This window comes from Pelophylax lessonae (genome assembly GCF_965119305.1).
Source record: "Pelophylax lessonae genome assembly, chromosome: 2".
Taxonomy (NCBI): Eukaryota; Metazoa; Chordata; class Amphibia; order Anura; family Ranidae; genus Pelophylax; species Pelophylax lessonae.
This window is the reverse complement of record NC_138769.1, coordinates 714,882,465-714,905,715: the sequence shown is the minus strand read 5'-3', so window position 1 is coordinate 714,905,715 and position 23,251 is coordinate 714,882,465.

The window sequence follows — 23,251 nt, the reverse complement described above, 5'->3', positions numbered from 1 at the left end:
CAGCTGATGCGGTGTAACATTACAACACACTACTGTGAAAATTCCATACCCTCCGAGCATGCGCAATGCTAAGCTCCTCAGCTGTTCAATGACGTATCCGGAGATGTGAGCATGCGCACTGCTACGCTGCTCAGCTGTTCCATTACGTTTCTGACAGGAAATGACGTGGGTATGGAATTTTCACGAGGTATGGTTTTCTAACGTTACACCGAATCCTCACAGACAGGATGTCGAGTGAGGGCAAGCTTCAGCCTTTAGAAGCACTTTAACTATAACTACCTAAGCAGTATAATATTGTGGGATACTTACTATGCTGGCCTGGCTGAATGTAACCTCTTCGTCTCTTCCTCTCTCCGCTCCTCCTTGTTCCATTTCTGATCTTTCCCTCTCTTCTTTCTCTCTTTCTTTCCATTGTAAATAATCGTGTAGATTTTGGAAGTGGGACATCTCTCTAAATCTGATATCGGAAGATCTTCGCTTCTCATGACCTTTCTTTCTGAAATCATCTTTTTTCCTTTCCTCCTCAAGTCTCCTTCGCTCTTCTCTGGCGACAGCATCGGCCCTCAACCGTTCTTCTCCCTCCCACTTCATCTCCATCTCCCGGATCTTGTTCCTTCGCTCTTCCTCCATGGCTTTCTGCCCCTTTTTGCAGCCACTTTATCTTGATTGGCTAGGAGCTCTATCAGGCGCTGTCTCTCTACCTCCTCCTTCCTCGACCTCATGCGCTTCTCTTTTTAGCTGCTCTTCTTCTCCTTTTTTGCTTCTTTCATCTTTGATTATCCGCCTTAACTGCGTCCACTATTGCTTTCTTTTCTCGGAGTGCCGCCTCACTCGGATCGTAGATCACTCGGTTCTCCATTTTGACCTATAAAGAAAAAAAACAAACAAATGGTGAGTTGAAGTGAAGTAGAAATGTTAAAGTGGAACTCAAATGTTTTTGTGTAAAATTTAGATAGGGGAAAGGGTTCGAGTATTTCCAAATTTTCCAAGGTTCCTTGTTTTCTGTATGCTGACTGGGAAAGTTTCTTCTCACTTCCTTTCATCTCAGCTGGAGAGAAAGTGAGCAGAATCCTCAGACAGCAATAACCCAACTGAGGTGCTAACCCCTTAGTTATTCTCAAGCCGGTGCGGTCTCTTGTGACACCCCCCCCTGCCCCCAATGAGGAAGAAGACCTCCAGCTACCCAGAGGTCTTTGTTCTTCCATCCTCCAGTCCAAAACTGCTAGTTTGTGAGAGACTACCCAAGCAGTATGATAATACACGGTACTTACTCTTTTCATGAATTGCCACGGAGGTCCTATAAGGCAAGACAGAATTAAGTGTCAGAAACAGGCTTTCTTTACGTTTCTTTTTTTTTGGTTTCCAGGAGAAGTTGAACATACATTTTCTCCATTTTATTTTGCCTCTTGTTTGTGTTTCCTCCTCTCCCTCATTTCTTCCTCTCTCTCCTGTATTTCATCAGACTCGCTTCTCTCCATAGGAGCCTAGAAAAAAAAAAAAAAAAAAGGTTAAGTAGAAGTACAAAATAGTAGTAGGAGTATGGCTAAGTTTAAAAGACTTTTGGACGTACATCTCAAGGATCAAAAACATTCAGGGGTATGAGAAATGATTACGGCCATACACAGCTACACAGGTTGAACTGGATGGACTATTGTCTTTATACAACCTCAACTACTATGTAACTACGGAAGTATAGATTTGACACTCTACACTTGCCAACCGGCCAATACATATATACGTCCTCAGTTTAAACCTAAATACCGGTGTTATGGCAGCAGATCGCTGCCATAACCCCAATATTTTTTTTAAAAGGTGGGCGGTTGGCTTTCCGATAAGTGTGGTCCCAGCGGCGGATTCGCCACAGGATCACCCTTCCAGGATGACGGAAGAGGTGCCCCTCCCGAACCTTTTCCCCGCTTACAGGACCCGCCGGCAGCGGGGAAAACAATCCGATCCCGGTGTTCCGTGAAAAAACCATACCCGTGAAAATTCCCTACCCTCGTCACTTCCGGTGCACCTACGTCATTGAACAGCTGAGGAGCTTAGCATTGCGCATGCTCGGAGGGTATGGAATTTTCACGGTAGTGTGTTGTAACGTTACACCGCATCAGCTGTTGCGGCGGTTACATTAAAACAGCTCGGCTGCAACATGAGTCATCTCCGCTCCTACCCCTGTCACTTCCCTGATCTCGGCTACTAAATGTAAAAGCGGCTGCGGATAAATCACGGAACCGAGATCTCCGTGATTTAGATTTCATAGATCCGCCGCCTTTACATTTAGTAGCCGAGATCAGGGAAGTGACAGGGGTAGGAGCGGAGATGATTCATGTTGCAGCCGAGCTGTTTTAATGTAACCGCCGCAACAGCTGATGCGGTGTAACATTACAACACACTACTGTGAAAATTCCATACCCTCCGAGCATGCGCAATGCTAAGCTCCTCAGCTGTTCAATGACGTATCCGGAGATGTGAGCATGCGCACTGCTACGCTGCTCAGCTGTTCCATTACGTTTCTGACAGGAAATGACGTGGGTATGGAATTTTCACGAGGTATGGTTTTCTAACGTTACACCGAATCCTCACAGACAGGATGTCGAGTGAGGGCAAGCTTCAGCCTTTAGAAGCACTTTAACTATAACTACCTAAGCAGTATAATATTGTGGGATACTTACTATGCTGGCCTGGCTGAATGTAACCTCTTCGTCTCTTCCTCTCTCCGCTCCTCCTTGTTCCATTTCTGATCTTTCCCTCTCTTCTTTCTCTCTTTCTTTCCATTGTAAATAATCGTGTCGATTTTGGAAGTGGGACATCTCTCTAAATCTGATATCGGAAGATCTTCGCTTCTCATGACCTTTCTTTCTGAAATCATCTTTTTTCCTTTCCTCCTCAAGTCTCCTTCGCTCTTCTCTGGCGACAGCATCGGCCCTCAACCGTTCTTCTCCCTCCCACTTCATCTCCATCTCCCGGATCTTGTTCCTTCGCTCTTCCTCCATGGCTTTCTGCCCCTTTTTGCAGCCACTTTCTCTTGATTGGCTAGGAGCTCTATCAGGCGCTGTCTCTCTACCTCCTCCTTCCTCGACCTCATGCGCTTCTCTTTTTAGCTGCTCTTCTTCTCCTTTTTTGCTTCTTTCATCTTTGATTATCCGCCTTAACTGCGTCCACTATTGCTTTCTTTTCTCGGAATGCCGCCTCACTCGGATCGTAGATCACTCGGTTCTCCATTTTGACCTATAAAGAAAAAAAAAAACAAATGGTGAGTTGAAGTGAAGTAGAAATGTTAAAGTGGAACTCAAATGTTTTTGTGTAAAATTTAGATAGGGGAAAGGGTTCGAGTATTTCCAAATTTTCCAAGGTTCCTTGTTTTCTGTATGCTGACTGGGAAAGTTTCTTCTCACTTCCTTTCATCTCAGCTGGAGAGAAAGTGAGCAGAACCCTTAGACAGCAATAACCCAACTGAGGTGCTAACCCCTTAGTTATTCTCAAGCCGGTGCGGTCTCTTGTGACACCCCCCTGCCCCCAATGAGGAAGAAGACCTCCAGCTACCCAGAGGTCTTTGTTCTTCCATCCTCCAGTCCAAAACTGCTAGTTTGTGAGAGACTACCCAAGCAGTATGATAATACACGGTACTTACTCTTTTCATGAATTGCCACGGAGGTCCTATAAGGCAAGACAGAATTAAGTTGCAGCAACAGGCTTTCTTTACGTTTCTTTTTTTTTGGTTTCCAGGAGAAGTTGAACATACATTTTCTCCATTTTATTTTGCCTCTTGTTTGTGTTTCCTCCTCTCCCTCATTTCTTCCTCTCTCTCCTGTATTTCATCAGACTCGCTTCTCTCCATAGGAGCCTAGAAAAAAAAAAAAAAAGGTTAAGTAGAAGTACAAAATAGTAGTAGGAGTATGGCTACGTTTAAAAGACTTTTGGACGTACATCTCAAGGATCAAAAACATTCAGGGGTATGAGAAATGATTACGGCCATACACAGCTACACAGGTTGAACTGGATGGACTATTGTCTTTATTCAACCTCAACTACTATGTAACTACGGAAGCATAGATTTGACACTCTACACTTGCCAACCGGCCAATACATATATACGTCCTCAGTTTAAACTTAAATACCGGTGTTATGGCAGCAGATCGCTGCCATAACCCCAATATTTTTTTTAAAAGGTGGGCGGTTGGCTTTCCGATAAGTGTGGTCCCAGCGGCGGATTCGCCGCAGGATCACCCTTCCAGGATGACGGAAGAGGTGCCCCTCCCGAACCTTTTCCCCGCTTACAGGACCCGCCGGCAGCGGGGAAAACAATCCGATCCCGGTGTTCCGTGAAAAAAACCATACCCGTGAAAATTCCCTACCCTCGTCACTTCCGGTGCACCTACGTCATTGAACAGCTGAGGAGCTTAGCATTGCGCATGCTCGGAGGGTATGGAATTTTCACGGTAGTGTGTTGTAACGTTACACCGCATCAGCTGTTGCGGCGGTTACATTAAAACAGCTCGGCTGCAACATGAGTCATCTCCGCTCCTACCCCTGTCACTTCCCTGATCTCGGCTACTAAATGTAAAAGCGGCTGCGGATAAAATCACGGAACCGAGATCTCCGTGATTTAGATTTCATAGATCCGCCGCCTTTACATTTAGTAGCCGAGATCAGGGAAGTGACAGGGGTAGGAGCGGAGATGATTCATGTTGCAGCCGAGCTGTTTTAATGTAACCGCCGCAACAGCTGATGCGGTGTAACATTACAACACACTACTGTGAAAATTCCATACCCTCCGAGCATGCGCAATGCTAAGCTCCTCAGCTGTTCAATGACGTATCCGGAGATGTGAGCATGCGCACTGCTACGCTGCTCAGCTGTTCCATTACGTTTCTGACAGGAAATGACGTGGGTATGGAATTTTCACGAGGTATGGTTTTCTAACGTTACACCGAATCCTCACAGACAGGATGTCGAGTGAGGGCAAGCTTCAGCCTTTAGAAGCACTTTAACTATAACTACCTAAGCAGTATAATATTGTGGGATACTTACTATGCTGGCCTGGCTGAATGTAACCTCTTCGTCTCTTCCTCTCTCCGCTCCTCCTTGTTCCATTTCTGATCTTTCCCTCTCTTCTTTCTCTCTTTCTTTCCATTGTAAATAATCGTGTAGATTTTGGAAGTGGGACATCTCTCTAAATTTGATATCGGAAGATCTTCGCTTCTCATGACCTTTCTTTCTGAAATCATCTTTTTTCCTTTCCTCCTCAAGTCTCCTTCGCTCTTCTCTGGCGACAGCATCGGCCCTCAACCGTTCTTCTCCCTCCCACTTCATCTCCATCTCCCGGATCTTGTTCCTTCGCTCTTCCTCCATGGCTTTCTGCCCCTTTTTGCAGCCACTTTATCTTGATTGGCTAGGAGCTCTATCAGGCGCTGTCTCTCTACCTCCTCCTTCCTCGACCTCATGCGCTTCTCTTTTTAGCTGCTCTTCTTCTCCTTTTTTGCTTCTTTCATCTTTGATTATCCGCCTTAACTGCGTCCACTATTGCTTTCTTTTCTCGGAGTGCCGCCTCACTCGGATCGTAGATCACTCGGTTCTCCATTTTGACCTATAAAGAAAAAAAACAAACAAATGGTGAGTTGAAGTGAAGTAGAAATGTTAAAGTGGAACTCAAATGTTTTTGTGTAAAATTTAGATAGGGGAAAGGGTTCGAGTATTTCCAAATTTTCCAAGGTTCCTTGTTTTCTGTATGCTGACTGGGAAAGTTTCTTCTCACTTCCTTTCATCTCAGCTGGAGAGAAAGTGAGCAGAATCCTCAGACAGCAATAACCCAACTGAGGTGCTAACCCCTTAGTTATTCTCAAGCCGGTGCGGTCTCTTGTGACACCCCCCCCTGCCCCCAATGAGGAAGAAGACCTCCAGCTACCCAGAGGTCTTTGTTCTTCCATCCTCCAGTCCAAAACTGCTAGTTTGTGAGAGACTACCCAAGCAGTATGATAATACACGGTACTTACTCTTTTCATGAATTGCCACGGAGGTCCTATAAGGCAAGACAGAATTAAGTGTCAGAAACAGGCTTTCTTTACGTTTCTTTTTTTTTGGTTTCCAGGAGAAGTTGAACATACATTTTCTCCATTTTATTTTGCCTCTTGTTTGTGTTTCCTCCTCTCCCTCATTTCTTCCTCTCTCTCCTGTATTTCATCAGACTCGCTTCTCTCCATAGGAGCCTAGAAAAAAAAAAAAAAAAAGGTTAAGTAGAAGTACAAAATAGTAGTAGGAGTATGGCTAAGTTTAAAAGACTTTTGGACGTACATCTCAAGGATCAAAAACATTCAGGGGTATGAGAAATGATTACGGCCATACACAGCTACACAGGTTGAACTGGATGGACTATTGTCTTTATTCAACCTCAACTACTATGTAACTACGGAAGTATAGATTTGACACTCTACACTTGCCAACCGGCCAATACATATATACGTCCTCAGTTTAAACCTAAATACCGGTGTTATGGCAGCAGATCGCTGCCATAACCCCAATATTTTTTTTAAAAGGTGGGCGGTTGGCTTTCCGATAAGTGTGGTCCCAGCGGCGGATTCGCCACAGGATCACCCTTCCAGGATGACGGAAGAGGTGCCCCTCCCGAACCTTTTCCCCGCTTACAGGACCCGCCGGCAGCGGGGAAAACAATCCGATCCCGGTGTTCCGTGAAAAAACCATACCCGTGAAAATTCCCTACCCTCGTCACTTCCGGTGCACCTACGTCATTGAACAGCTGAGGAGCTTAGCATTGCGCATGCTCGGAGGGTATGGAATTTTCACGGTAGTGTGTTGTAACGTTACACCGCATCAGCTGTTGCGGCGGTTACATTAAAACAGCTCGGCTGCAACATGAGTCATCTCCGCTCCTACCCCTGTCACTTCCCTGATCTCGGCTACTAAATGTAAAAGCGGCTGCGGATAAATCACGGAACCGAGATCTCCGTGATTTAGATTTCATAGATCCGCCGCCTTTACATTTAGTAGCCGAGATCAGGGAAGTGACAGGGGTAGGAGCGGAGATGATTCATGTTGCAGCCGAGCTGTTTTAATGTAACCGCCGCAACAGCTGATGCGGTGTAACATTACAACACACTACTGTGAAAATTCCATACCCTCCGAGCATGCGCAATGCTAAGCTCCTCAGCTGTTCAATGACGTATCCGGAGATGTGAGCATGCGCACTGCTACGCTGCTCAGCTGTTCCATTACGTTTCTGACAGGAAATGACGTGGGTATGGAATTTTCACGAGGTATGGTTTTCTAACGTTACACCGAATCCTCACAGACAGGATGTCGAGTGAGGGCAAGCTTCAGCCTTTAGAAGCACTTTAACTATAACTACCTAAGCAGTATAATATTGTGGGATACTTACTATGCTGGCCTGGCTGAATGTAACCTCTTCGTCTCTTCCTCTCTCCGCTCCTCCTTGTTCCATTTCTGATCTTTCCCTCTCTTCTTTCTCTCTTTCTTTCCATTGTAAATAATCGTGTCGATTTTGGAAGTGGGACATCTCTCTAAATCTGATATCGGAAGATCTTCGCTTCTCATGACCTTTCTTTCTGAAATCATCTTTTTTCCTTTCCTCCTCAAGTCTCCTTCGCTCTTCTCTGGCGACAGCATCGGCCCTCAACCGTTCTTCTCCCTCCCACTTCATCTCCATCTCCCGGATCTTGTTCCTTCGCTCTTCCTCCATGGCTTTCTGCCCCTTTTTGCAGCCACTTTCTCTTGATTGGCTAGGAGCTCTATCAGGCGCTGTCTCTCTACCTCCTCCTTCCTCGACCTCATGCGCTTCTCTTTTTAGCTGCTCTTCTTCTCCTTTTTTGCTTCTTTCATCTTTGATTATCCGCCTTAACTGCGTCCACTATTGCTTTCTTTTCTCGGAATGCCGCCTCACTCGGATCGTAGATCACTCGGTTCTCCATTTTGACCTATAAAGAAAAAAAAAAACAAATGGTGAGTTGAAGTGAAGTAGAAATGTTAAAGTGGAACTCAAATGTTTTTGTGTAAAATTTAGATAGGGGAAAGGGTTCGAGTATTTCCAAATTTTCCAAGGTTCCTTGTTTTCTGTATGCTGACTGGGAAAGTTTCTTCTCACTTCCTTTCATCTCAGCTGGAGAGAAAGTGAGCAGAACCCTTAGACAGCAATAACCCAACTGAGGTGCTAACCCCTTAGTTATTCTCAAGCCGGTGCGGTCTCTTGTGACACCCCCCTGCCCCCAATGAGGAAGAAGACCTCCAGCTACCCAGAGGTCTTTGTTCTTCCATCCTCCAGTCCAAAACTGCTAGTTTGTGAGAGACTACCCAAGCAGTATGATAATACACGGTACTTACTCTTTTCATGAATTGCCACGGAGGTCCTATAAGGCAAGACAGAATTAAGTTGCAGCAACAGGCTTTCTTTACGTTTCTTTTTTTTTGGTTTCCAGGAGAAGTTGAACATACATTTTCTCCATTTTATTTTGCCTCTTGTTTGTGTTTCCTCCTCTCCCTCATTTCTTCCTCTCTCTCCTGTATTTCATCAGACTCGCTTCTCTCCATAGGAGCCTAGAAAAAAAAAAAAAAAGGTTAAGTAGAAGTACAAAATAGTAGTAGGAGTATGGCTACGTTTAAAAGACTTTTGGACGTACATCTCAAGGATCAAAAACATTCAGGGGTATGAGAAATGATTACGGCCATACACAGCTACACAGGTTGAACTGGATGGACTATTGTCTTTATTCAACCTCAACTACTATGTAACTACGGAAGCATAGATTTGACACTCTACACTTGCCAACCGGCCAATACATATATACGTCCTCAGTTTAAACTTAAATACCGGTGTTATGGCAGCAGATCGCTGCCATAACCCCAATATTTTTTTTAAAAGGTGGGCGGTTGGCTTTCCGATAAGTGTGGTCCCAGCGGCGGATTCGCCGCAGGATCACCCTTCCAGGATGACGGAAGAGGTGCCCCTCCCGAACCTTTTCCCCGCTTACAGGACCCGCCGGCAGCGGGGAAAACAATCCGATCCCGGTGTTCCGTGAAAAAAACCATACCCGTGAAAATTCCCTACCCTCGTCACTTCCGGTGCACCTACGTCATTGAACAGCTGAGGAGCTTAGCATTGCGCATGCTCGGAGGGTATGGAATTTTCACGGTAGTGTGTTGTAACGTTACACCGCATCAGCTGTTGCGGCGGTTACATTAAAACAGCTCGGCTGCAACATGAGTCATCTCCGCTCCTACCCCTGTCACTTCCCTGATCTCGGCTACTAAATGTAAAAGCGGCTGCGGATAAAATCACGGAACCGAGATCTCCGTGATTTAGATTTCATAGATCCGCCGCCTTTACATTTAGTAGCCGAGATCAGGGAAGTGACAGGGGTAGGAGCGGAGATGATTCATGTTGCAGCCGAGCTGTTTTAATGTAACCGCCGCAACAGCTGATGCGGTGTAACATTACAACACACTACTGTGAAAATTCCATACCCTCCGAGCATGCGCAATGCTAAGCTCCTCAGCTGTTCAATGACGTATCCGGAGATGTGAGCATGCGCACTGCTACGCTGCTCAGCTGTTCCATTACGTTTCTGACAGGAAATGACGTGGGTATGGAATTTTCACGAGGTATGGTTTTCTAACGTTACACCGAATCCTCACAGACAGGATGTCGAGTGAGGGCAAGCTTCAGCCTTTAGAAGCACTTTAACTATAACTACCTAAGCAGTATAATATTGTGGGATACTTACTATGCTGGCCTGGCTGAATGTAACCTCTTCGTCTCTTCCTCTCTCCGCTCCTCCTTGTTCCATTTCTGATCTTTCCCTCTCTTCTTTCTCTCTTTCTTTCCATTGTAAATAATCGTGTAGATTTTGGAAGTGGGACATCTCTCTAAATTTGATTTTGGAAGATCTTCGCTTCTCATGACCTTTCTTTCTGAAATCATCTTTTTTCCTTTCCTCCTCAAGTCTCCTTCGCTCTTCTCTGGCGACAGCATCGGCCCTCAACCGTTCTTCTCCCTCCCACTTCATCTCCATCTCCCGGATCTTGTTCCTTCGCTCTTCCTCCATGGCTTTCTGCCCCTTTTTGCAGCCACTTTCTCTTGATTGGCTAGGAGCTCTATCAGGCGCTGTCTCTCTACCTCCTCCTTCCTCGACCTCATGCGCTTCTCTTTTTAGCTGCTCTTCTTCTCCTTTTTTGCTTCTTTCATCTTTGATTATCCGCCTTAACTGCGTCCACTATTGCTTTCTTTTCTCGGAGTGCCGCCTCACTCGGATCGTAGATCACTCGGTTCTCCATTTTGACCTATAAAGAAAAAAAACAAACAAATGGTGAGTTGAAGTGAAGTAGAAATGTTAAAGTGGAACTCAAATGTTTTTGTGTAAAATTTAGATAGGGGAAAGGGTTCGAGTATTTCCAAATTTTCCAAGGTTCCTTGTTTTCTGTATGCTGACTGGGAAAGTTTCTTCTCACTTCCTTTCATCTCAGCTGGAGAGAAAGTGAGCAGAATCCTCAGACAGCAATAACCCAACTGAGGTGCTAACCCCTTAGTTATTCTCAAGCCGGTGCGGTCTCTTGTGACACCCCCCCCTGCCCCCAATGAGGAAGAAGACCTCCAGCTACCCAGAGGTCTTTGTTCTTCCATCCTCCAGTCCAAAACTGCTAGTTTGTGAGAGACTACCCAAGCAGTATGATAATACACGGTACTTACTCTTTTCATGAATTGCCACGGAGGTCCTATAAGGCAAGACAGAATTAAGTGTCAGAAACAGGCTTTCTTTACGTTTCTTTTTTTTTGGTTTCCAGGAGAAGTTGAACATACATTTTCTCCATTTTATTTTGCCTCTTGTTTGTGTTTCCTCCTCTCCCTCATTTCTTCCTCTCTCTCCTGTATTTCATCAGACTCGCTTCTCTCCATAGGAGCCTAGAAAAAAAAAAAAAAAAAGGTTAAGTAGAAGTACAAAATAGTAGTAGGAGTATGGCTAAGTTTAAAAGACTTTTGGACGTACATCTCAAGGATCAAAAACATTCAGGGGTATGAGAAATGATTACGGCCATACACAGCTACACAGGTTGAACTGGATGGACTATTGTCTTTATTCAACCTCAACTACTATGTAACTACGGAAGTATAGATTTGACACTCTACACTTGCCAACCGGCCAATACATATATACGTCCTCAGTTTAAACCTAAATACCGGTGTTATGGCAGCAGATCGCTGCCATAACCCCAATATTTTTTTTAAAAGGTGGGCGGTTGGCTTTCCGATAAGTGTGGTCCCAGCGGCGGATTCGCCACAGGATCACCCTTCCAGGATGACGGAAGAGGTGCCCCTCCCGAACCTTTTCCCCGCTTACAGGACCCGCCGGCAGCGGGGAAAACAATCCGATCCCGGTGTTCCGTGAAAAAACCATACCCGTGAAAATTCCCTACCCTCGTCACTTCCGGTGCACCTACGTCATTGAACAGCTGAGGAGCTTAGCATTGCGCATGCTCGGAGGGTATGGAATTTTCACGGTAGTGTGTTGTAACGTTACACCGCATCAGCTGTTGCGGCGGTTACATTAAAACAGCTCGGCTGCAACATGAGTCATCTCCGCTCCTACCCCTGTCACTTCCCTGATCTCGGCTACTAAATGTAAAAGCGGCTGCGGATAAATCACGGAACCGAGATCTCCGTGATTTAGATTTCATAGATCCGCCGCCTTTACATTTAGTAGCCGAGATCAGGGAAGTGACAGGGGTAGGAGCGGAGATGATTCATGTTGCAGCCGAGCTGTTTTAATGTAACCGCCGCAACAGCTGATGCGGTGTAACATTACAACACACTACTGTGAAAATTCCATACCCTCCGAGCATGCGCAATGCTAAGCTCCTCAGCTGTTCAATGACGTATCCGGAGATGTGAGCATGCGCACTGCTACGCTGCTCAGCTGTTCCGTTACGTTTCTGACAGGAAATGACGTGGGTATGGAATTTTCACGAGGTATGGTTTTCTAACGTTACACCGAATCCTCACAGACAGGATGTCGAGTGAGGGCAAGCTTCAGCCTTTAGAAGCACTTTAACTAGAACTACCTAAGCAGTAGAATATTGTGGGATACTTACTATGCTGGCCTGGCTGAATGTAACCTCTTCGTCTCTTCCTCTCTCCGCTCCTCCTTGTTCCATTTCTGATCTTTCCCTCTCTTCTTTCTCTCTTTCTTTCCATTGTAAATAATCGTGTAGATTTTGGAAGTGGGACATCTCTCTAAATTTGATATCGGAAGATCTTCGCTTCTCATGACCTTTCTTTCTGAAATCATCTTTTTTCCTTTCCTCCTCAAGTCTCCTTCGCTCTTCTCTGGCGACAGCATCGGCCCTCAACCGTTCTTCTCCCTCCCACTTCATCTCCATCTCCCGGATCTTGTTCCTTCGCTCTTCCTCCATGGCTTTCTGCCCCTTTTTGCAGCCACTTTATCTTGATTGGCTAGGAGCTCTATCAGGCGCTGTCTCTCTACCTCCTCCTTCCTCGACCTCATGCGCTTCTCTTTTTAGCTGCTCTTCTTCTCCTTTTTTGCTTCTTTCATCTTTGATTATCCGCCTTAACTGCGTCCACTATTGCTTTCTTTTCTCGGAGTGCCGCCTCACTCGGATCGTAGATCACTCGGTTCTCCATTTTGACCTATAAAGAAAAAAAAAAACAAATGGTGAGTTGAAGTGAAGTAGAAATGTTAAAGTGGAACTCAAATGTTTTTGTGTAAAATTTAGATAGGGGAAAGGGTTCGAGTATTTCCAAATTTTCCAAGGTTCCTTGTTTTCTGTATGCTGACTGGGAAAGTTTCTTCTCACTTCCTTTCATCTCAGCTGGAGAGAAAGTGAGCAGAACCCTTAGACAGCAATAACCCAACTGAGGTGCTAACCCCTTAGTTATTCTCAAGCCGGTGCGGTCTCTTGTGACACCCCCCTGCCCCCAATGAGGAAGAAGACCTCCAGCTACCCAGAGGTCTTTGTTCTTCCATCCTCCAGTCCAAAACTGCTAGTTTGTGAGAGACTACCCAAGCAGTATGATAATACACGGTACTTACTCTTTTCATGAATTGCCACGGAGGTCCTATAAGGCAAGACCGAATTAAGTGTCAGAAACAGGCTTTCTTTACGTTTCTTTTTTTTTGGTTTCCAGGAGAAGTTGAACATACATTTTCTCCATTTTATTTTGCCTCTTGTTTGTGTTTCCTCCTCTCCCTCATTTCTTCCTCTCTCTCCTGTATTTCATCAGGCTCGCTTCTCTCCATAGGAGCCTAGAAAAAAAAAAAAAAAAAAAAAAAAAAAAAGGTTAAGTAGAAGTACAAAATAGTAGTAGGAGTATGGCTACGTTTAAAAGACTTTTGGACGTACATCTCAAGGATCAAAAACATTCAGGGGTATGAGAAATGATTACGGCCATACACAGCTACACAGGTTGAACTGGATGGACTATTGTCTTTATTCAACCTCAACTACTATGTAACTACGGAAGCATAGATTTGACACTCTACACTTGCCAACCGGCCAATACATATATACGTCCTCAGTTTAAACTTAAATACCGGTGTTATGGCAGCAGATCGCTGCCATAACCCCAATATTTTTTTTAAAAGGTGGGCGGTTGGCTTTCCGATAAGTGTGGTCCCAGCGGCGGATTCGCCGCAGGATCACCCTTCCAGGATGACGGAAGAGGTGCCCCTCCCGAACCTTTTCCCCGCTTACAGGACCCGCCGGCAGCGGGGAAAACAATCCGATCCCGGTGTTCCGTGAAAAAAACCATACCCGTGAAAATTCCCTACCCTCGTCACTTCCGGTGCACCTACGTCATTGAACAGCTGAGGAGCTTAGCATTGCGCATGCTCGGAGGGTATGGAATTTTCACGGTAGTGTGTTGTAACGTTACACCGCATCAGCTGTTGCGGCGGTTACATTAAAACAGCTCGGCTGCAACATGAGTCATCTCCGCTCCTACCCCTGTCACTTCCCTGATCTCTGCTACTAAATGTAAAAGCGGCTGCGGATAAAATCACGGAACCGAGATCTCCGTGATTTAGATTTCATAGATCCGCCGCCTTTACATTTAGTAGCCGAGATCAGGGAAGTGACAGGGGTAGGAGCGGAGATGATTCATGTTGCAGCCGAGCTGTTTTAATGTAACCGCCGCAACAGCTGATGCGGTGTAACATTACAACACACTACTGTGAAAATTCCATACCCTCCGAGCATGCGCAATGCTAAGCTCCTCAGCTGTTCAATGACGTATCCGGAGATGTGAGCATGCGCACTGCTACGCTGCTCAGCTGTTCCGTTACGTTTCTGACAGGAAATGACGTGGGTATGGAATTTTCACGAGGTATGGTTTTCTAACCTTACACCGAATCCTCACAGACAGGATGTCGAGTGAGGGCAAGCTTCAGCCTTTAGAAGCACTTTAACTAGAACTACCTAAGCAGTAGAATATTGTGGGATACTTACTATGCTGGCCTGGCTGAATGTAACCTCTTCGTCTCTTCCTCTCTCCGCTCCTCCTTGTTCCATTTCTGATCTTTCCCTCTCTTCTTTCTCTCTTTCTTTCCATTGTAAATAATCGTGTAGATTTTGGAAGTGGGACATCTCTCTAAATTTGATATCGGAAGATCTTCGCTTCTCATGACCTTTCTTTCTGAAATCATCTTTTTTCCTTTCCTCCTCAAGTCTCCTTCGCTCTTCTCTGGCGACAGCATCGGCCCTCAACCGTTCTTCTCCCTCCCACTTCATCTCCATCTCCCGGATCTTGTTCCTTCGCTCTTCCTCCATGGCTTTCTGCCCCTTTTTGCAGCCACTTTATCTTGATTGGCTAGGAGCTCTATCAGGCGCTGTCTCTCTACCTCCTCCTTCCTCGACCTCATGCGCTTCTCTTTTTAGCTGCTCTTCTTCTCCTTTTTTGCTTCTTTCATCTTTGATTATCCGCCTTAACTGCGTCCACTATTGCTTTCTTTTCTCGGAGTGCCGCCTCACTCGGATCGTAGATCACTCGGTTCTCCATTTTGACCTATAAAGAAAAAAAACAAACAAATGGTGAGTTGAAGTGAAGTAGAAATGTTAAAGTGGAACTCAAATGTTTTTGTGTAAAATTTAGATAGGGGAAAGGGTTCGAGTATTTCCAAATTTTCCAAGGTTCCTTGTTTTCTGTATGCTGACTGGGAAAGTTTCTTCTCACTTCCTTTCATCTCAGCTGGAGAGAAAGTGAGCAGAATCCTCAGACAGCAATAACCCAACTGAGGTGCTAACCCCTTAGTTATTCTCAAGCCGGTGCGGTCTCTTGTGACACCCCCCCCTGCCCCCAATGAGGAAGAAGACCTCCAGCTACCCAGAGGTCTTTGTTCTTCCATCCTCCAGTCCAAAACTGCTAGTTTGTGAGAGACTACCCAAGCAGTATGATAATACACGGTACTTACTCTTTTCATGAATTGCCACGGAGGTCCTATAAGGCAAGACAGAATTAAGTGTCAGAAACAGGCTTTCTTTACGTTTCTTTTTTTTTGGTTTCCAGGAGAAGTTGAACATACATTTTCTCCATTTTATTTTGCCTCTTGTTTGTGTTTCCTCCTCTCCCTCATTTCTTCCTCTCTCTCCTGTATTTCATCAGACTCGCTTCTCTCCATAGGAGCCTAGAAAAAAAAAAAAAAAAAGGTTAAGTAGAAGTACAAAATAGTAGTAGGAGTATGGCTAAGTTTAAAAGACTTTTGGACGTACATCTCAAGGATCAAAAACATTCAGGGGTATGAGAAATGATTACGGCCATACACAGCTACACAGGTTGAACTGGATGGACTATTGTCTTTATTCAACCTCAACTACCATGTAACTACGGAAGTATAGATTTGACACTCTACACTTGCCAACCGGCCAATACATATATACGTCCTCAGTTTAAACCTAAATACCGGTGTTATGGCAGCAGATCGCTGCCATAACCCCAATATTTTTTTTAAAAGGTGGGCGGTTGGCTTTCCGATAAGTGTGGTCCCAGCGGCGGATTCGCCACAGGATCACCCTTCCAGGATGACGGAAGAGGTGCCCCTCCCGAACCTTTTCCCCGCTTACAGGACCCGCCGGCAGCGGGGAAAACAATCCGATCCCGGTGTTCCGTGAAAAAACCATACCCGTGAAAATTCCCTACCCTCGTCACTTCCGGTGCACCTACGTCATTGAACAGCTGAGGAGCTTAGCATTGCGCATGCTCGGAGGGTATGGAATTTTCACGGTAGTGTGTTGTAACGTTACACCGCATCAGCTGTTGCGGCGGTTACATTAAAACAGCTCGGCTGCAACATGAGTCATCTCCGCTCCTACCCCTGTCACTTCCCTGATCTCGGCTACTAAATGTAAAAGCGGCTGCGGATAAATCACGGAACCGAGATCTCCGTGATTTAGATTTCATAGATCCGCCGCCTTTACATTTAGTAGCCGAGATCAGGGAAGTGACAGGGGTAGGAGCGGAGATGATTCATGTTGCAGCCGAGCTGTTTTAATGTAACCGCCGCAACAGCTGATGCGGTGTAACATTACAACACACTACTGTGAAAATTCCATACCCTCCGAGCATGCGCAATGCTAAGCTCCTCAGCTGTTCAATGACGTATCCGGAGATGTGAGCATGCGCACTGCTACGCTGCTCAGCTGTTCCGTTACGTTTCTGACAGGAAATGACGTGGGTATGGAATTTTCACGAGGTATGGTTTTCTAACGTTACACCGAATCCTCACAGACAGGATGTCGAGTGAGGGCAAGCTTCAGCCTTTAGAAGCACTTTAACTAGAACTACCTAAGCAGTAGAATATTGTGGGATACTTACTATGCTGGCCTGGCTGAATGTAACCTCTTCGTCTCTTCCTCTCTCCGCTCCTCCTTGTTCCATTTCTGATCTTTCCCTCTCTTCTTTCTCTCTTTCTTTCCATTGTAAATAATCGTGTAGATTTTGGAAGTGGGACATCTCTCTAAATTTGATATCGGAAGATCTTCGCTTCTCATGACCTTTCTTTCTGAAATCATCTTTTTTCCTTTCCTCCTCAAGTCTCCTTCGCTCTTCTCTGGCGACAGCATCGGCCCTCAACCGTTCTTCTCCCTCCCACTTCATCTCCATCTCCCGGATCTTGTTCCTTCGCTCTTCCTCCATGGCTTTCTGCCCCTTTTTGCAGCCACTTTATCTTGATTGGCTAGGAGCTCTATCAGGCGCTGTCTCTCTACCTCCTCCTTCCTCGACCTCATGCGCTTCTCTTTTTAGCTGCTCTTCTTCTCCTTTTTTGCTTCTTTCATCTTTGATTATCCGCCTTAACTGCGTCCACTATTGCTTTCTTTTCTCGGAGTGCCGCCTCACTCGGATCGTAGATCACTCGGTTCTCCATTTTGACCTATAAAGAAAAAAAAAAACAAATGGTGAGTTGAAGTGAAGTAGAAATGTTAAAGTGGAACTCAAATGTTTTTGTGTAAAATTTAGATAGGGGAAAGGGTTCGAGTATTTCCAAATTTTCCAAGGTTCCTTGTTTTCTGTATGCTGACTGGGAAAGTTTCTTCTCACTTCCTTTCATCTCAGCTGGAGAGAAAGTGAGCAGAACCCTTAGACAGCAATAACCCAACTGAGGTGCTAACCCCTTAGTTATTCTCAAGCCGGTGCGGTCTCTTGTGACACCCCCCTGCCCCCAATGAGGAAGAAGACCTCCAGCTACCCAGAGGTCTTTGTTCTTCCATCCTCCAGTCCAAAACTGCTAGTTTGTGAGAGACTACCCAAGCAGTATGATAATACACGGTACTTACTCTTTTCATGAATTGCCACGGAGGTCCTATAAGGCAAGACCGAATTAAGTGTCAGAAACAGGCTTTCTTTACGTTTCTTTTTTTTTGGTTTCCAGGAGAAGTTGAACATACATTTTCTCCATTTTATTTTGCCTCTTGTTTGTGTTTCCTCCTCTCCCTCATTTCTTCCTCTCTCTCCTGTATTTCATCAGGCTCGCTTCTCTCCATAGGAGCCTAGAAAAAAAAAAAAAAAAAAAAAAAAAAAAAGGTTAAGTAGAAGTACAAAATAGTAGTAGGAGTATGGCTACGTTTAAAAGACTTTTGGACGTACATCTCAAGGATCAAAAACATTCAGGGGTATGAGAAATGATTACGGCCATACACAGCTACACAGGTTGAACTGGATGGACTATTGTCTTTATTCAACCTCAACTACTATGTAACTACGGAAGCATAGATTTGACACTCTACACTTGCCAACCGGCCAATACATATATACGTCCTCAGTTTAAACTTAAATACCGGTGTTATGGCAGCAGATCGCTGCCATAACCCCAATATTTTTTTTAAAAGGTGGGCGGTTGGCTTTCCGATAAGTGTGGTCCCAGCGGCGGATTCGCCGCAGGATCACCCTTCCAGGATGACGGAAGAGGTGCCCCTCCCGAACCTTTTCCCCGCTTACAGGACCCGCCGGCAGCGGGGAAAACAATCCGATCCCGGTGTTCCGTGAAAAAAACCATACCCGTGAAAATTCCCTACCCTCGTCACTTCCGGTGCACCTACGTCATTGAACAGCTGAGGAGCTTAGCATTGCGCATGCTCGGAGGGTATGGAATTTTCACGGTAGTGTGTTGTAACGTTACACCGCATCAGCTGTTGCGGCGGTTACATTAAAACAGCTCGGCTGCAACATGAGTCATCTCCGCTCCTACCCCTGTCACTTCCCTGATCTCTGCTACTAAATGTAAAAGCGGCTGCGGATAAAATCACGGAACCGAGATCTCCGTGATTTAGATTTCATAGATCCGCCGCCTTTACATTTAGTAGCCGAGATCAGGGAAGTGACAGGGGTAGGAGCGGAGATGATTCATGTTGCAGCCGAGCTGTTTTAATGTAACCGCCGCAACAGCTGATGCGGTGTAACATTACAACACACTACTGTGAAAATTCCATACCCTCCGAGCATGCGCAATGCTAAGCTCCTCAGCTGTTCAATGACGTATCCGGAGATGTGAGCATGCGCACTGCTACGCTGCTCAGCTGTTCCGTTACGTTTCTGACAGGAAATGACGTGGGTATGGAATTTTCACGAGGTATGGTTTTCTAACCTTACACCGAATCCTCACAGACAGGATGTCGAGTGAGGGCAAGCTTCAGCCTTTAGAAGCACTTTAACTATAACTACCTAAGCAGTAGAATATTGTGGGATACTTACTATGCTGGCCTGGCTGAATGTAACCTCTTCGTCTCTTCCTCTCTCCGCTCCTCCTTGTTCCATTTCTGATCTTTCCCTCTCTTCTTTCTCTCTTTCTTTCCATTGTAAATAATCGTGTAGATTTTGGAAGTGGGACATCTCTCTAAATTTGATATCGGAAGATCTTCGCTTCTCATGACCTTTCTTTCTGAAATCATCTTTTTTCCTTTCCTCCTCAAGTCTCCTTCGCTCTTCTCTGGCGACAGCATCGGCCCTCAACCGTTCTTCTCCCTCCCACTTCATCTCCATCTCCCGGATCTTGTTCCTTCGCTCTTCCTCCATGGCTTTCTGCCCCTTTTTGCAGCCACTTTATCTTGATTGGCTAGGAGCTCTATCAGGCGCTGTCTCTCTACCTCCTCCTTCCTCGACCTCATGCGCTTCTCTTTTTAGCTGCTCTTCTTCTCCTTTTTTGCTTCTTTCATCTTTGATTATCCGCCTTAACTGCGTCCACTATTGCTTTCTTTTCTCGGAGTGCCGCCTCACTCGGATCGTAGATCACTCGGTTCTCCATTTTGACCTATAAAGAAAAAAAACAAACAAATGGTGAGTTGAAGTGAAGTAGAAATGTTAAAGTGGAACTCAAATGTTTTTGTGTAAAATTTAGATAGGGGAAAGGGTTCGAGTATTTCCAAATTTTCCAAGGTTCCTTGTTTTCTGTATGCTGACTGGGAAAGTTTCTTCTCACTTCCTTTCATCTCAGCTGGAGAGAAAGTGAGCAGAATCCTCAGACAGCAATAACCCAACTGAGGTGCTAACCCCTTAGTTATTCTCAAGCCGGTGCGGTCTCTTGTGACACCCCCCCTGCCCCCAATGAGGAAGAAGACCTCCAGCTACCCAGAGGTCTTTGTTCTTCCATCCTCCAGTCCAAAACTGCTAGTTTGTGAGAGACTACCCAAGCAGTATGATAATACACGGTACTTACTCTTTTCATGAATTGCCACGGAGGTCCTATAAGGCAAGACAGAATTAAGTTGCAGCAACAGGCTTTCTTTACGTTTCTTTTTTTTTTGGTTTCCAGGAGAAGTTGAACATACATTTTCTCCATTTTATTTTGCCTCTTGTTTGTGTTTCCTCCTCTCCCTCATTTCTTCCTCTCTCTCCTGTATTTCATCAGACTCGCTTCTCTCCATAGGAGCCTAGAAAAAAAAAAAAAAAAGGTTAAGTAGAAGTACAAAATAGTAGTAGGAGTATGGCTAAGTTTAAAAGACTTTTGGACGTACATCTCAAGGATCAAAAACATTCAGGGGTATGAGAAATGATTACGGCCATACACAGCTACACAGGTTGAACTGGATGGACTATTGTCTTTATTCAACCTCAACTACTATGTAACTACGGAAGTATAGATTTGACACTCTACACTTGCCAACCGGCCAATACATATATACGTCCTCCGTTTAAACCTAAATACCGGTGTTATGGCAGCAGATCGCTGCCATAACCCCAATATTTTTTTTAAAAGGTGGGCGGTTGGCTTTCCGATAAGTGTGGTCCCAGCGGCGGATTCGCCGCAGGATCACCCTTCCAGGATGACGGAAGAGGTGCCCCTCCCGAACCTTTTCCCCGCTTACAGGACCCGCCGGCAGCGGGGAAAACAATCCGATCCCGGTGTTCCGTGAAAAAACCATACCCGTGAAAATTCCCTACCCTCGTCACTTCCGGTGCACCTACGTCATTGAACAGCTGAGGAGCTTAGCATTGCGCATGCTCGGAGGGTATGGAATTTTCACGGTAGTGTGTTGTAACGTTACACCGCATCAGCTGTTGCGGCGGTTACATTAAAACAGCTCGGCTGCAACATGAGTCATCTCCGCTCCTACCCCTGTCACTTCCCTGATCTCGGCTACTAAATGTAAAAGCGGCTGCGGATAAATCACGGAACCGAGATCCCCGTGATTTAGATTTCATAGATCCGCCGCCTTTACATTTAGTAGCCGAGATCAGGGAAGTGACAGGGGTAGGAGCGGAGATGATTCATGTTGCAGCCGAGCTGTTTTAATGTAACCGCCGCAACAGCTGATGCGGTGTAACATTACAACACACTACTGTGAAAATTCCATACCCTCCGAGCATGCGCAATGCTAAGCTCCTCAGCTGTTCAATGACGTATCCGGAGATGTGAGCATGCGCACTGCTACGCTGCTCAGCTGTTCCATTACGTTTCTGACAGGAAATGACGTGGGTATGGAATTTTCACGAGGTATGGTTTTCTAACGTTACACCGAATCCTCACAGACAGGATGTCGAGTGAGGGCAAGCTTCAGCCTTTAGAAGCACTTTAACTATAACTACCTAAGCAGTATAATATTGTGGGATACTTACTATGCTGGCCTGGCTGAATGTAACCTCTTCGTCTCTTCCTCTCTCCGCTCCTCCTTGTTCCATTTCTGATCTTTCCCTCTCTTCTTTCTCTCTTTCTTTCCATTGTAAATAATCGTGTAGATTTTGGAAGTGGGACATCTCTCTAAATTTGATATCGGAAGATCTTCGCTTCTCATGACCTTTCTTTCTGAAATCATCTTTTTTCCTTTCCTCCTCAAGTCTCCTTCGCTCTTCTCTGGCGACAGCATCGGCCCTCAACCGTTCTTCTCCCTCCCACTTCATCTCCATCTCCCGGATCTTGTTCCTTCGCTCTTCCTCCATGGCTTTCTGCCCCTTTTTGCAGCCACTTTATCTTGATTGGCTAGGAGCTCTATCAGGCGCTGTCTCTCTACCTCCTCCTTCCTCGACCTCATGCGCTTCTCTTTTTAGCTGCTCTTCTTCTCCTTTTTTGCTTCTTTCATCTTTGATTATCCGCCTTAACTGCGTCCACTATTGCTTTCTTTTCTCGGAGTGCCGCCTCACTCGGATCGTAGATCACTCGGTTCTCCATTTTGACCTATAAAGAAAAAAAACAAACAAATGGTGAGTTGAAGTGAAGTAGAAATGTTAAAGTGGAACTCAAATGTTTTTGTGTAAAATTTAGATAGGGGAAAGGGTTCGAGTATTTCCAAATTTTCCAAGGTTCCTTGTTTTCTGTATGCTGACTGGGAAAGTTTCTTCTCACTTCCTTTCATCTCAGCTGGAGAGAAAGTGAGCAGAATCCTCAGACAGCAATAACCCAACTGAGGTGCTAACCCCTTAGTTATTCTCAAGCCGGTGCGGTCTCTTGTGACACCCCCCCTGCCCCCAATGAGGAAGAAGACCTCCAGCTACCCAGAGGTCTTTGTTCTTCCATCCTCCAGTCCAAAACTGCTAGTTTGTGAGAGACTACCCAAGCAGTATGATAATACACGGTACTTACTCTTTTCATGAATTGCCACGGAGGTCCTATAAGGCAAGACAGAATTAAGTTGCAGCAACAGGCTTTCTTTACGTTTCTTTTTTTTTTGGTTTCCAGGAGAAGTTGAACATACATTTTCTCCATTTTATTTTGCCTCTTGTTTGTGTTTCCTCCTCTCCCTCATTTCTTCCTCTCTCTCCTGTATTTCATCAGACTCGCTTCTCTCCATAGGAGCCTAGAAAAAAAAAAAAAAAAAGGTTAAGTAGAAGTACAAAATAGTAGTAGGAGTATGGCTAAGTTTAAAAGACTTTTGGACGTACATCTCAAGGATCAAAAACATTCAGGGGTATGAGAAATGATTACGGCCATACACAGCTACACAGGTTGAACTGGATGGACTATTGTCTTTATTCAACCTCAACTACTATGTAACTACGGAAGTATAGATTTGACACTCTACACTTGCCAACCGGCCAATACATATATACGTCCTCCGTTTAAACCTAAATACCGGTGTTATGGCAGCAGATCGCTGCCATAACCCCAATATTTTTTTTAAAAGGTGGGCGGTTGGCTTTCCGATAAGTGTGGTCCCAGCGGCGGATTCGCCGCAGGATCACCCTTCCAGGATGACGGAAGAGGTGCCCCTCCCGAACCTTTTCCCCGCTTACAGGACCCGCCGGCAGCGGGGAAAACAATCCGATCCCGGTGTTCCGTGAAAAAACCAT